This window comes from Camellia sinensis, chromosome 5 (genome assembly GCF_055761805.1).
Source record: "Camellia sinensis isolate YWXY chromosome 5, ASM5576180v1, whole genome shotgun sequence".
Lineage (NCBI taxonomy): Eukaryota > Viridiplantae > Streptophyta > Magnoliopsida > Ericales > Theaceae > Camellia > Camellia sinensis.
In genome coordinates, this window is record NC_138965.1 from 143,040,347 (window position 1) to 143,053,507 (window position 13,161).

Below are 13,161 nucleotides of genomic sequence, written 5' to 3' on the forward strand. Positions count from 1 at the left end.
AATAGAGGTGTAATCATATGTCTATATGTAGATAACATGCTTATTTTTGGTACTAACAATGATGTCATTTAAAGTACTAAAAGTTTCTTGTCGTCTAGCTTTAGTATGAAAGACATGGGCTTGGCTGATGTAATTTTGAGTATTAAGATCAAACGAGAGGATAATAATTTGACTCTAACCCAGTCGCACTATATTGAGAAACTTCTTAAGAAATTTAATCAATATAATTATACACCCATGCCTACACCTTTTGATTCAAATTTGAAATTGTATCCTAATACTAGAAGAGCTGTTAATCAGCTAGAATACTCCAGAGTAATAGGTAGCCTGATGTATGCCATGACTTGCACTAGAACTGACATTGCTTTTGCAGTGGGAAAACTTAGTAGATACACTAGTAATCCCAGTAGTGTGCATTGGCATGCTGTTAACCGAGTACTTAGGTACTTGAGGAAAACAATAGACTATGGAATAGTCTATAATGGCTATCCAGCAATGCTGGAAGGATTCACGGATGCTAGTTGGATAACTGACCGTGAAGATCACTCATCCACGAGTGGTTGGATTTTTACTCTTGGAGGAGGAGCTATCTCCTGGGGTTTTAAGAAGCAAACATGCATAACAAACTCAGCCATGGCGTCAAAGTTTGTAGGGTTGGCGTCTTGTAGCAAAGATGCAGAATGGCTAAGGAATCCCTTATTAGAGATTAAGATATGGCCAAAACCTATGCCACCAATATCTTTGCATTGTGATAGTGAAGTAACTCTATCACGGGCCTATAGCCATGCCTATAATGGAAAGTCTAGGCATATAGGACTAAGACATAGCTGTGTCAAGCAGTTAATCACAGAAGGTGTAATTACCATTAGTTATGTAAAGTCAAATGAAAACTTGGCTAACCCCTTAACAAAGGGACTTGCAAGGGACTTAGTGTGGAAAACATCAAAGGGGATGGGTCTTAAGCCCACTTAACATAATCACTCCTGGTGAAAACTCGACTCAACTCTTGAAGAAACATCAAGTCTTGAGTTCAATGAGCCCAAGTACACCATATGTCGTGATTGCAAGCACTTAGTTTTATTTCATTTTCATTAGTTTTATTTCATTTTCATCCCAAGGTTGAAGTGCTTGGTACCTGTAATGTGAAAAGAAGAGGATGAGTTAGCAAACTCTTAATAAGCTTACAACTGGGTTGTTAGGGTACTGTAAATTATAGGGGTACTCTCAGTAAGCTTACCTATGTGAGTGTAGGAGGTGGTGCCGCTTCCTATGAGTCCAAGGGCTTGACTCTTGAGCGCTCATGAAACAGGATATAGACACAAGGCCAATCGACGTATCGGTTTGTTTGAATACTTGAGGTAACATGTACTGTGCGCGAGACATGTCCGGTTAGTCATATAAGATCACTAGTTCAAAGACAAGTCTACTATGCCATCTTGACTAACTTTGAGATGTCTTCACTAAGTGAATGATTCAAATCGTAAGATATCTTCACCTATGCATAAGGTTGTCAAGTGAACCAAGGGTCATCATCTGGTATTTTGAAAATGGTGGGGGAATGTTGGGGAATTTTCAAAATGATTTTCAAAATATATATTTTAATTTTTGGGTGTTTTAAAAACCTTCCATGTTTTCTTCGGAAAACATGAAATAAGCTTAGGGACTTTGTCCCACATTGGAAAGAGAACAAAACATGGAGCACTTAATAAAGTGCTACATAGAATATTCTTTTGAATATGGAATTATGGGATGAAAGCTAATGTACATGCACCCACACCGCAAGGATGGTGCTTTGCACCATCCGCACACGCACACACACGCTCACACGTGGTGTGGGCAGTGGGCTATATGGCGTTTGATGGCGCTCTTTGCACTTAGCTTGGTGCAAGGCGCTATGAGGGCGCTTTCCTATTTGCATCGGACAGGTTGGAGCGATGACGTGGATCCGACATGGCATGGGTGACGTGGAATATAGTCAGCTCCACATGGCAGTGACGTGTCATCCGTTGGCGATGATTCAACCAACCGATCAAATGATTGTGTGTCCGATTTGGAACGGGTTGATCATAGCCGTTGATCGGAGATGCGCGCGATCGTACGGATGAGATGGCACTCGATCGTGATCAGGTGTGATTAGTCAAGGCATCTATTCGGTGTCAGAATGATTTGCACCATAGATCGTCGATCTAACAGTCAAATCTGATCGGATACGATCAAGGGACATGACCATTCGATTAGATCCATCAAGGCCTATAAATAGGCTACAAAATCAGTTATTTCATTCCATCCAAAATCCTGAAAAGCATTCCTGCAATTCTCTCTCTCTCTCTCTTCCTCTTGATTTTGAATTTCAATCAAGAGTTTCTTAAGCAAATTTTTATTTTTCTTATTGATAATCAAGTTCTGCAAATTTGATTATCAGTGTCTTGGTTTCTTGATTATATCAAGAGTGTTTTGATCTATTGTCATCAGTGCAAACGCCGATAGACTGGATCTTTAAATCAGGCTTCATTGTATCCTGGAGGTAAATTTGTTGTAACCCCCCCTACACACCTTTTGGTGGGTACAAATATTGTCTTTAGGAAAGCGACTTAGTAACGCGACTTGAAGCACTAATTTTTTGTCTATATAGACAAGATCATTGTCAAATTCTGAAGACGCGAAGACCACCATTTGAAGAATTCAAGACCATTTGTTCCAACAATTTGCATACGGAAAGATATTTACCATCTCATGTGTCACAATTGCATTGGTGTAATGAGTCTTATCGTTCGTATCTATTACTAATGCAATGATAACACGTGAGATAGTAAACAACTTGAGACACACAAATGTGGTGATCATGGCATTGTTACACATAAATTGCAATCATCCTATCATGATGGCCACAGCCCAAAATATAATCAAACCAAATTAAGTCATGCGTACCATTTAAATGTTGTCAGCTACATGAAATTTTTTCATCCTTCAGCTTTATCAAAGGTTATATGCTCGATTAAATTAAATAATACACTAGATTTGCAAGAATATTCAAGATTATTGGACAAATAACAGTGGCCTCCACACATTGAAAAATAATAATTTAATTTAAAGCACTTTTGACTTTTCCTTTCCTAATTCATTGAAAGCATTAGACATCTTTTGAGATTTATTAAATATGATTCTTTTTTACCCATATTTCATCAAACAAATCAAAATTTACAAATAAAAATTGAAATATGATGACATATTTGAAGAACTATCCTATATTTGCACTTCCAATGTCAACTCAAAAGTGTGAGTCCATGTTTATCTATCTAAACATATAAAATATGTACACAGAAAAAGAGAGAGAGAAAGAGAGAGAGAGACCTGAACTGAGTGTGGGGACCAAGTATGTTGATGGAATTGTACTGTCTAAAGCTGAATAGTAGTGAGTGAGTGTGTGATTTAGGCCTAGGGTTTTGAAAAACGGGTACAAAGCAAAAGCATCATTGTACAACTTTCATTGTGTGTAGGGTTGAGTTTTTGCTTTCTTCATTTGGTTTCGGGCTGACCCAATTCGAAAAACAAAGTAGTTTACTAGACCCACCCAATCTAGATTTTGTGGATCCAAGATGAACTTCGGACCCTCTCATGTCCTTTGTTTAAAGTCACCTCTTTATCACAACAACAATGATGATTGTTTCTAATATTATGGTAGGGAAATGTTATACCCTATCACAAAATATATAATTTTATCAGAAAAATTTATAACATTAATTACAAAATACGTAATTTCATCATAAATTAATATAATAAAATATTTAAAATTATGTTGTTAATATTACAAAAGTTTATAGTTTGGTTACGTCATTTTTTATTATGTCAATTTATGGCGAAATTACATATTTTGTAATTAATGTTATGAAATTTTATAATAAAGTTATACATTTTGTGGTACAAGTGCATATGCTGGTATCATGAAAAAAAAGTTTTAGAAAACAGGAATGATTTGAATAGAGGATCTTATTTCATCTTTTACCTCTCTGTGTAGATCATCTAGAACGGAAAATTGATTGATCAGATAATTATAGTTATAAATATTCTTATATTTTTTTTGAGAAAATAGATGACAATAATTATTTTAAATATATACTACTTGTTTTTTTAAGAATAATTATAATAAAATTATGTGATTATGATTTTCATATCAATCGAATAATTTCATCATATTTGTTAAAAAAATGAGTGTCAAATATAAATTAAAAAATATAGCATCACTTTTTTAAGAAAACAAATATGATGAAATTATGTAGTTAAGATTATCATGGTAATTTGATTTTTTAAATTTGATTTATTTATTTATTTTTGAATGCTTTTAATGTGAATGAAGATAGAAGATGTAGGACTTCAAGCATCTTAACGGGTCCTAATTGGACTAGAAACCAACTGCTTCCCCTCAAAAAAAGTTTTTGAGAAGGTGATAAATTAATAAATTCAATTCAAAATTTTAATTTGAATTCAAATTATTTTAAATCTTATGAGTTTTGGGCTCAATTTAGAAAATACACTTTTTAACAAATTATAATCTAAGAGCATCCACATCAACCTCAACAAATGTAAATTTTGGTTAAATATAGTTAATAAATTATAAAATTCTTACTCCATCAATCTCAACAAATTATTTCTAAATTAGCTTTTGGTTAACTTTACTATTTTATATCACTACATGTAGCAATACGCTGTTCATAGGGTATATAATATTTCATCATTTATTGACCAGACATCTTGTCTGTCATCCAACCAAACATCCTGCCAAATGACCAACTGTTACACAAAATTTATTATTATTTTTTTTTAGGAATATGAAACTGTATAGATATATCCTATACACTTTGGATGTCCGAGCGGACAACCGCTGCTAGGCACAATTTTTTTATTATTTTTTTTAATATGAAATTGCATATATATTACAATACAAAATTAACTTCTCCTATACTACTTTGATTTCTTTTTAACAATACAAAATAAATATTTTATAAAATTTAATTTTAGAACAGAGAGTCTGATATAGTGTGTACATACAAATAATGCTAGCTAAAATAGAAAAGTAGTTTTTTAGTTATAATTTGACTCAAAATTTGTTGAGACTAATATATATGCTCTAACAAATTCATAGATCTTTGATTCATTATTCAAAATTTTGAAAGTAGAATAAATTTCATAAATATTTGATTCATCAATTTTTTTTAAATCGGGAAGAAAATCTTTATTATAAAATCAGTAAAAGATTGGATATTTGATATAGCAGTATCACAAGATCTTAAAAAGAGATAAATAACCTTCATAGAAGGAAGGATCCAAAGGGCCTCCCAAGGGAGGAAAGCAAACATCCACACAGGAAAGATTATTATATCAACAAACTAAAAATTAAGAAAACCAAATAGAAAAACAAAAAACAAAAAACAAAACAAAAACAAAAACAAACAGATCCAAGTAACCAACAAACTTATTCAAAACTCACTACTCTATAACCTTCAACTTGAAATTTAAAAACTCTACCTCCACTGATCAGTATAGAATATTGATTCATGATTTAAAATTTCAAAAAGTAGGGTAAATTATAATTGCATTGTGAGATTTATGAAAAATATGTTTCATTCCATTCTCCATCCTTTAGCCTACTAGTAGGTCAATTAATGGATTATGATAATGTCATATTATTATTGGACCTAAATCACAGTTAAATTTTCTTGGATTGGTTTGATAACAAAAGTTTGTTGTAGGGCTCATAGACATATAGTCCTTTTTGAATATATATGTATATATATTATTACTTTCAATATTTCTACTTCAAGACTTTGTTTAGGAATAAGTTATTTTAAATTTTTTATGAAAAGATGTGTAAAAAAATAAAAAAAAATATGTGACAATTTATAATAATTTTTTGACTAAAATTTCAAATTACCAAACAAGTTTTAAAGTAAAAGAAAGAGTTCTCTTAGAGTCAGTGCATTTAAAAATATAAAATAAAAGTGTTCCTAACACAACTATTCTAATAAATTAGGTTGGAAATACCTAATCTCCTCCCGAGCCAAACGCAAACAAGATTCTCTATGAAACCAAACCAAAGTTCCATGGTCCACCAAAAGAAGGATCACTTTTTTTTTTTTTTTTCCTTCTTTTCTTATGCAATGAAAATATTAACGAATTTAGGTAAGAATGAAAAGAAAATATTAGACTAGACTTTCCACGAAACCAAACAAACGTGCTTGCATAAAAGAATTTTGGTCACCTTCAAGGAAATATACGAAAAAAATACCTTACCCCGTCTAATCCTGGAATGATTCTCGAAATTATTCACTATGCTTGGTTACCATTTTTCAAAAACACTTTTCAAAAAATTTTACTTTCTTATTTTTTGTATTTTTTTATTTTTACTGAATTTTTTTAGTATTTTGAGCAATTTTTTTAATTTTTAGACATAACTAACATAAATATACCTAAAAAGTATAAAAAAAAATTGAAAAAAATCTTTTAAAAATTCACTAAATACCAAAAATACCAAAAAAAATGAGAATTCAGTACATATTTTGTATTTTTATGTATTTATTAATTTTTAAAAATATTTTTTCACAAATTTTTTACTTTTTAGATACATCTAAGTAAGGTGCATCTAAAAAAGTAAAAAAAAATGTTTAAAATTTTAAAAATATTCACTAAAAACAAAAAAAATACGAAAATCAAAAAATTTAATTTTCAAAAAATTTAATTCAAAAAACTCAAACCAAACACACTGATTAATTTTTATTCAATGACGTATATACTCAACAATCTAGTATTTTTCCACGCACTGAAAACCCTTGCTCAAGTTAATACCAATTGAGGGCCCAAAAAAAGAGAGAATTTCATGTTAAAGTCACAAAAATTGAAAGTATGCAATGAATTTCCTAGGAAGTGGAAAATGAACCCCCTAAAACTACCTCCATTGTTGTGCTTGCAACGCAAGAATATAGGCTCACTTTTATCTCTCTCTTTCCATTTTCTACATTGGGTAATACTATATAAATATTTATTAAAAAATGCACACAAAAAATTTATACAAAATGACATGATTGTATTATGAGATTATCACTTCAAAACAATGAACTCACCAAATGGTTGTCATTGCAAAAATATCACCATCGCATTATTTTGTATGAATTTTTTTGTAAGAACAATTTTTTTACTATGAAATATGTTGGAAATAAGAATACTTGAACCTCTATCTCATGCGACCCAAAAGATGGGCACACATTCTTCTCTATCCATCTTTTGAGGAAATAGGCAGGAAATGCCTACCTTAGTTTATGTCACTCAAATTTTCCAATATTTTAATTAGTGGAGAATGTTTCAAAATCACATTCTTATTCCTTCAAGAATTTTATTATCCAAATATATAGTGTGGATTAAAATTTTGTTTGTTTGTTTGATTATATTGATAAATATGATGGAAAATGAAAAACATTTTTACATTCTTAATTAAATGCATTTGGTTAAAAACTTTGGTAGAATTTTTGGGATATCTAGCATTTTTGTTTCACCACTCTCGTGTCAACAAACGCATTTAAATTTGTATTTTTTATATTTTTTATAAATATTTTTGACACTTTTTTCATGCTCTCAAGTCTTGTATTAGAAAAAAGAACACCGAGAGAAGAATTTTCATAAAATTAAGAGTTAATTTCCTGGTGTCCTGACTTAAATTGTTCAAATTTTGAAATGATTTTTTTACCTACCATATTAGGCTTTAGCATTTATTGATTTGGGCAACTATCTCAAATTATACTACATGAGTTAAAATCAGAAATTCTAAAAACTAAATAATTGAAATTGATAATTTAGGGATAAATATAATTTTTTTTTAATTAAAAAAAATAATGGATAAAAATTAAATTAACCCTAAAATTAAATCACTTTCAAGGAAATTGATTTTCAAATACCTAATTTTAGTTGACGTGGTAGAGAAGACATTTCACAAAATCAAATACGTCTAGAAAAACTAGTTGGGAGATCACTTACAAATACCTAATTTTAGTTGAGGGGGTAGAAAAGACATTTCACAAAATCAAATACATCTAAAAAAATAGTTGAGAGAATTACTTTGGAATTAAAGGCTATCTTTTAACTTTTAACCTATTTCAGGTCATATTATCTCTCACATTTTTTATATCTTTTAAAAAAAGTCCAAAAAAAAAAAACAAAAATTCAATTTTTAATCATCTTCCCAAAACAATCCAAAATTAAAGATGTCTAATTTTATGTTTGGATTTGGATTACAGAGAATAGCGATTAATGTGACATTTACACTTCAGTAAATTAAATATTTAGATTTTATTCACTCATTAACCTATAAAATATTGAGCTCATAAATAAGTAAATCAAATTAAAATCATTAATTTATAAAACTATTAAGGTGATGAAAATGGATTCGTTAGACTACACGTCCATTTTGGACTCCGAACTGGAAAGGAATTTGGCCAAAAATGGAAAGTCTTATATTGTTTTGGATTTTCAATTTTAGGAAATAGGTTGGAAACTCTTCAAGAAGATTATCATGTATTCCTATGAATGACAACAAGTTTTCCATGACCAACGTAATAGACTCATTTAATGGTGTGCGTGTACAGACATTTTCTGCGAAATTACTTATTTCAGTTACATTACAGGCATTTTCTGCGAAATTACCACGCAATGTATTCGAAATTATGATTCAAAGCGTTACAATTACAACACAGTAGGCACGTTTGGTGTGTTTTTTATTTTTATTTTTATTTTTTTTTCAAATTAAAAGTTAGATTATCAATAAAGATAAAATTAATAAATAAAAACGATAATTACATTTAACCCATTTTGTGTTTGTTCATTTTTTTATTTTGGCTCAATGTACTCCAAAAACTAATTTATGTCAAAAAGTGACACATTAAGAATCACCTTGTATAAAATTATTTTATTATATATAACTTACACCTTTAATACAAACTCAAATCCCAATATAATCATATATTGTTTATATTATGTAGTAGTTAAAATGATATTTTATGTTGCTAATTTTGAACATAAATTAATTTCAAGAGTAAAATAAAAAATTTAAAAAAAAAACTTAAAACATGAAGGGTCAAAGGAAAATAAATAAATAAATTTTAAGAACCAAAGAGAAAATAAAAAAAGATCAAATATAAAAGAGAGTATAATTTACCCAAAATTATATCAAATATTTTGAAATAAATTCCTAAAATAAATAAATAAGAAATATTAATAATTCAAATGAATTATACTAAATAAAAAAAACTCTATGATTTAAATCTTGGGATGAAACCATAATAAATTTACGAATCTGAACAGCACGGATTAAGAAGCTTCTGTGAAGTTGCCTTGCACATCTGTGCATATAAAACCCTAAAGCCTCCAGCAGTTTTAAAGCATCAAAGATCAATTTGTTTCCAGACCATACCAACACAGTTTTGAATATTTTTATACATAAAAAGAAAAAGAAAAAATGTTCTTTGACTCTTCTTGAGACCTCTGGACCTTCTCTCTTCTTTTTTTCTTCTTCATCGTCCTGTCTCTTCAAAAAAAAAAAAATTTGCAATTCAGTCCCTATCTTTCATCAAAAATCACCCATGAAGCCCTACCAAAGATGGCGGTTGGCTGTTGCAGCCATCAACATCTCCCAATACCTTGTTTCCCTGGCCAAGAAAGTCGTTATCAGCAACACCCAACTCCTCATTACTGGAATCACACACTCTCCATCGTACTCGATCATTGATATCCAACACGAGGATGACGAGCCTGAAGATCGCTTACCATTGCTCAATATCGATCAGAAGACACTAGCCGACATGATCAAGGAGAAAAACTCCAACCAACTTCATCAATTTGGAGGAGTGAAAGGCATGGCTGGTATTCTCGAAACCAATGAAAAAGACGGTATCAAAGGTAATGATGCTCATCTCATTCACCGAAAGGCGGTTTTCGGTTCCAACAGGTATCCAAAACCGCCATCGAAAAGTTTTCTAAGTTTTGTTACTGACGCCTTTAAGGATACCACCATAATTATCCTCTTGGCCTGTGCTGTTCTCTCTCTTGGTTTCGGAATCAAACAGCACGGTCTGAAAGATGGGTGGTATGATGGAGGGAGTATTGTTTTTGCTGTCTTTCTAGTCATAGCCGTTTCAGCGGTAAGTAACTTTAATCAGAGTAGACAGTTCGCAAAGCTCTCCAACGAGAGTAGTGATATAAACGTTGAAGTAGTGAGAGATGCACGGCGACAACAGATATCAATCTTTGATGTTGTAGTCGGTGACATTGTGTGTTTGAAGATCGGTGATCAAATACCCGCTGATGGGTTATTCATGAACGGTCACTCGTTGAAAGTGGATGAATCAAGCATGACAGGCGAAAGTGACCATGTTGAGATCAATGGCACCAATAATCCCTTTCTTCTCTCTGGTACAAAGGTCACCGACGGCTATGGCTTCATGATTGTCACTTCAGTCGGCATGAACACTGCATGGGGCGAAATGATGAGCTCAATAAGCCGTGACTTGAATGAACAAACCCCATTACAAGCTCGACTCAACAAGCTGACTTCTCACATCGGCAAGGTTGGTTTGGCAGTCGCTTTCCTTGTCCTTGCGATTATGATGATTCGGTACTTCACAGGAAACACACGAGATGAATTTGGGACCAAGGAATTTACAAAAGGCAAGACTAAGATCGATGATGTGATGAATGAAGTTGTCCAAATCATTGCTGCAGCAGTCACGATCGTTGTGGTGGCCATTCCAGAGGGACTGCCTTTGGCTGTTACGCTTACTCTGGCATACTCTATGAAGCAAATGATGGCAGACCATGCCATGGTTCGGAAACTATCTGCGTGTGAGACTATGGGTTCGGTCACAACTATCTGCACAGACAAAACCGGTACACTTACATTAAACCAAATGAAAGTCACTGAATTTTGGCTTGGAAAAGAAGCAATGAATGACACAAGATCATCAGATATAGCACAAGATGTCCTTGAATTGCTAAAACAAGGTGTCGCTTTAAATACTACAGGTGGCATTTACGTACCGTTATCTGCATCGCTCCCTGAAATCTCCGGTAGCCCAACTGAGAAAGCACTGCTCTCTTGGGCTCTGTTTGATTTAGGTATGGATATTGATCAACTGAAGGCAAAGTTTCAGATTCTCCACGTCGAAGCTTTCAATTCGGAGAAGAAACGAAGTGGGACCTTCATAAGGAGCAGAAGTAATAATACAGTTCAAGCACATTGGAAGGGAGCTGCCGAGATAATCCTAGCAATGTGTTCGAGTTATCATGAGAGAAGTGGGACCAGTGTAACCATGCATGACGAAGATAGAATACAGTTCGAGAAAATTATTAAAGATATGGCAGCTAAAAGCTTGCGATGCATCGCCTTTGCCCACAACATAGTCACAGAAGATAATGTCAAGAATCACCAAAGAGTAGAAGAAAACAGACTGACCTTATTAGGGTTCGTCGGTTTGAAGGACCCGTGTCGACCAGGAGTCAAAACAGCAGTAGAATCTTGCAGAGATGCCGGAGTAAATGTCAAGATGATCACTGGGGATAACGTGTTCACTGCAAAGGCTATAGCAACTGAATGTGGAATTCTTGATACTACAGAGGATTTGAACAGTGGAGCAGTAGTGGAGGGAAAAGACTTCAGAAACTTCTCCAATCAAGAGCGGATGGAAAAGGTAGAGACCATCCGTGTGATGGCAAGGTCATCCCCATTTGACAAACTTCTGATGGTACAATGCTTGAAGCAGAAAGGCCACGTAGTAGCAGTCACAGGCGATGGAACTAATGATGCACCAGCATTAAAAGAAGCAGATATCGGGCTTTCGATGGGGATCCAAGGAACAGAAGTGGCTAAAGAGAGCTCGGATATAGTCATATTGGACGACAATTTCACCTCTGTCGTGACGGTCTTGAGGTGGGGAAGGTGTGTATATAACAACATTCAAAAATTCATCCAGTTCCAACTCACAGTCAATGTCGCCGCGCTCGTCATCAACTTTGTGGCTGCAGCTTCTTCCGGTGAAGTTCCATTAACTGCAGTCCAGTTACTGTGGGTGAACCTCATAATGGATACCTTGGGGGCTTTAGCCTTGGCCACTGAGCAACCCACCAATGATTTGATGAAGAAGAAACCCGTGGGTCGATTTGAACCGCTCATAACCAATGTGATGTGGAGGAATCTCCTTGCTCAGGCCTTGTACCAGGTGACAGTCTTGTTGATACTTCAATTCAAGGGAGGGTCTATCTTTGGTGTGAATGAAAAGGTTAAAGACACCCTCATTTTCAATAGCTTTGTGCTCTGCCAAGTCTTCAACGAGTTCAATGCGAGGAAGCTGGAAGCGAAGAATGTGTTCACAGGGATACTGAAGAATAAACTGTTTCTTGGGATTGTTGGGATTACAATAGTTCTTCAGGTGGTGATGGTTGAGTTCCTCAAGAAGTTCGCTAATACAGAGAGGTTGAATTGGGTACAGTGGATGGCATGCATCATAATTGCAGCAATGTCATGGCCCATCGGTTGGCTTGTCAAGTGCATTCCAGTTCCAACATCCTGAAAAAAAAGAGCATCAATTTCAGATCTCCTTTACATCAATCGGTTGAACTTACAAAGTAATCTTTAGTATCAGATTCCATATTAGTACAAAGTTTATGTTAAAGCAATTTAGACAGTTCTTTTAAATATAAAAGCAGATTACTGCTATATGTTGAGTTTCTTTGTCATGTTAGAAATTTGAATATAACATTAGCTCTGCTTAAAAATAACGGTTTCAATCATCAAATTTTACTTGGAGAATATGGGACAAATTTACAATACAACGTGCTTGAACATCACATCAGATCACTGTATATTTGAATATTAACAAAGTATCCTCCAAATACCTTCGTCATAAAATGATTAAACAGTAATATGAATACAAAAAAGAACAAAGAAATTAATTTTAGAAGATATGTTCCCCAAATGAATGTTACAGTGAACAATAGATAGAACAATTCTAAAAGTGGCTTCAAAACATACCCCAAGTATTTAACAGGAAAAAGTCACCAAAGTGATCTTTAGTATCAGATTCCATATTAATATAGAGTTTACGTAAAAGCAATTCACTTTTTTTT

At 33.2% G+C, this 13,161-nt stretch overlaps 1 pseudogene across 1 annotated transcript; it reads left to right on the forward strand.

Annotated features, from left to right (window-relative positions):
* Positions 1-9,303: 9,303 nt before the first annotated feature.
* LOC114309782 (putative calcium-transporting ATPase 13, plasma membrane-type pseudogene) lies at positions 9,304-12,810 on the forward strand (annotated as a pseudogene). The gene has a single exon (XR_014330243.1). The product of XR_014330243.1 is annotated as a putative calcium-transporting ATPase 13, plasma membrane-type pseudogene (transcript).
* Positions 12,811-13,161: the final 351 nt, after the last annotated feature.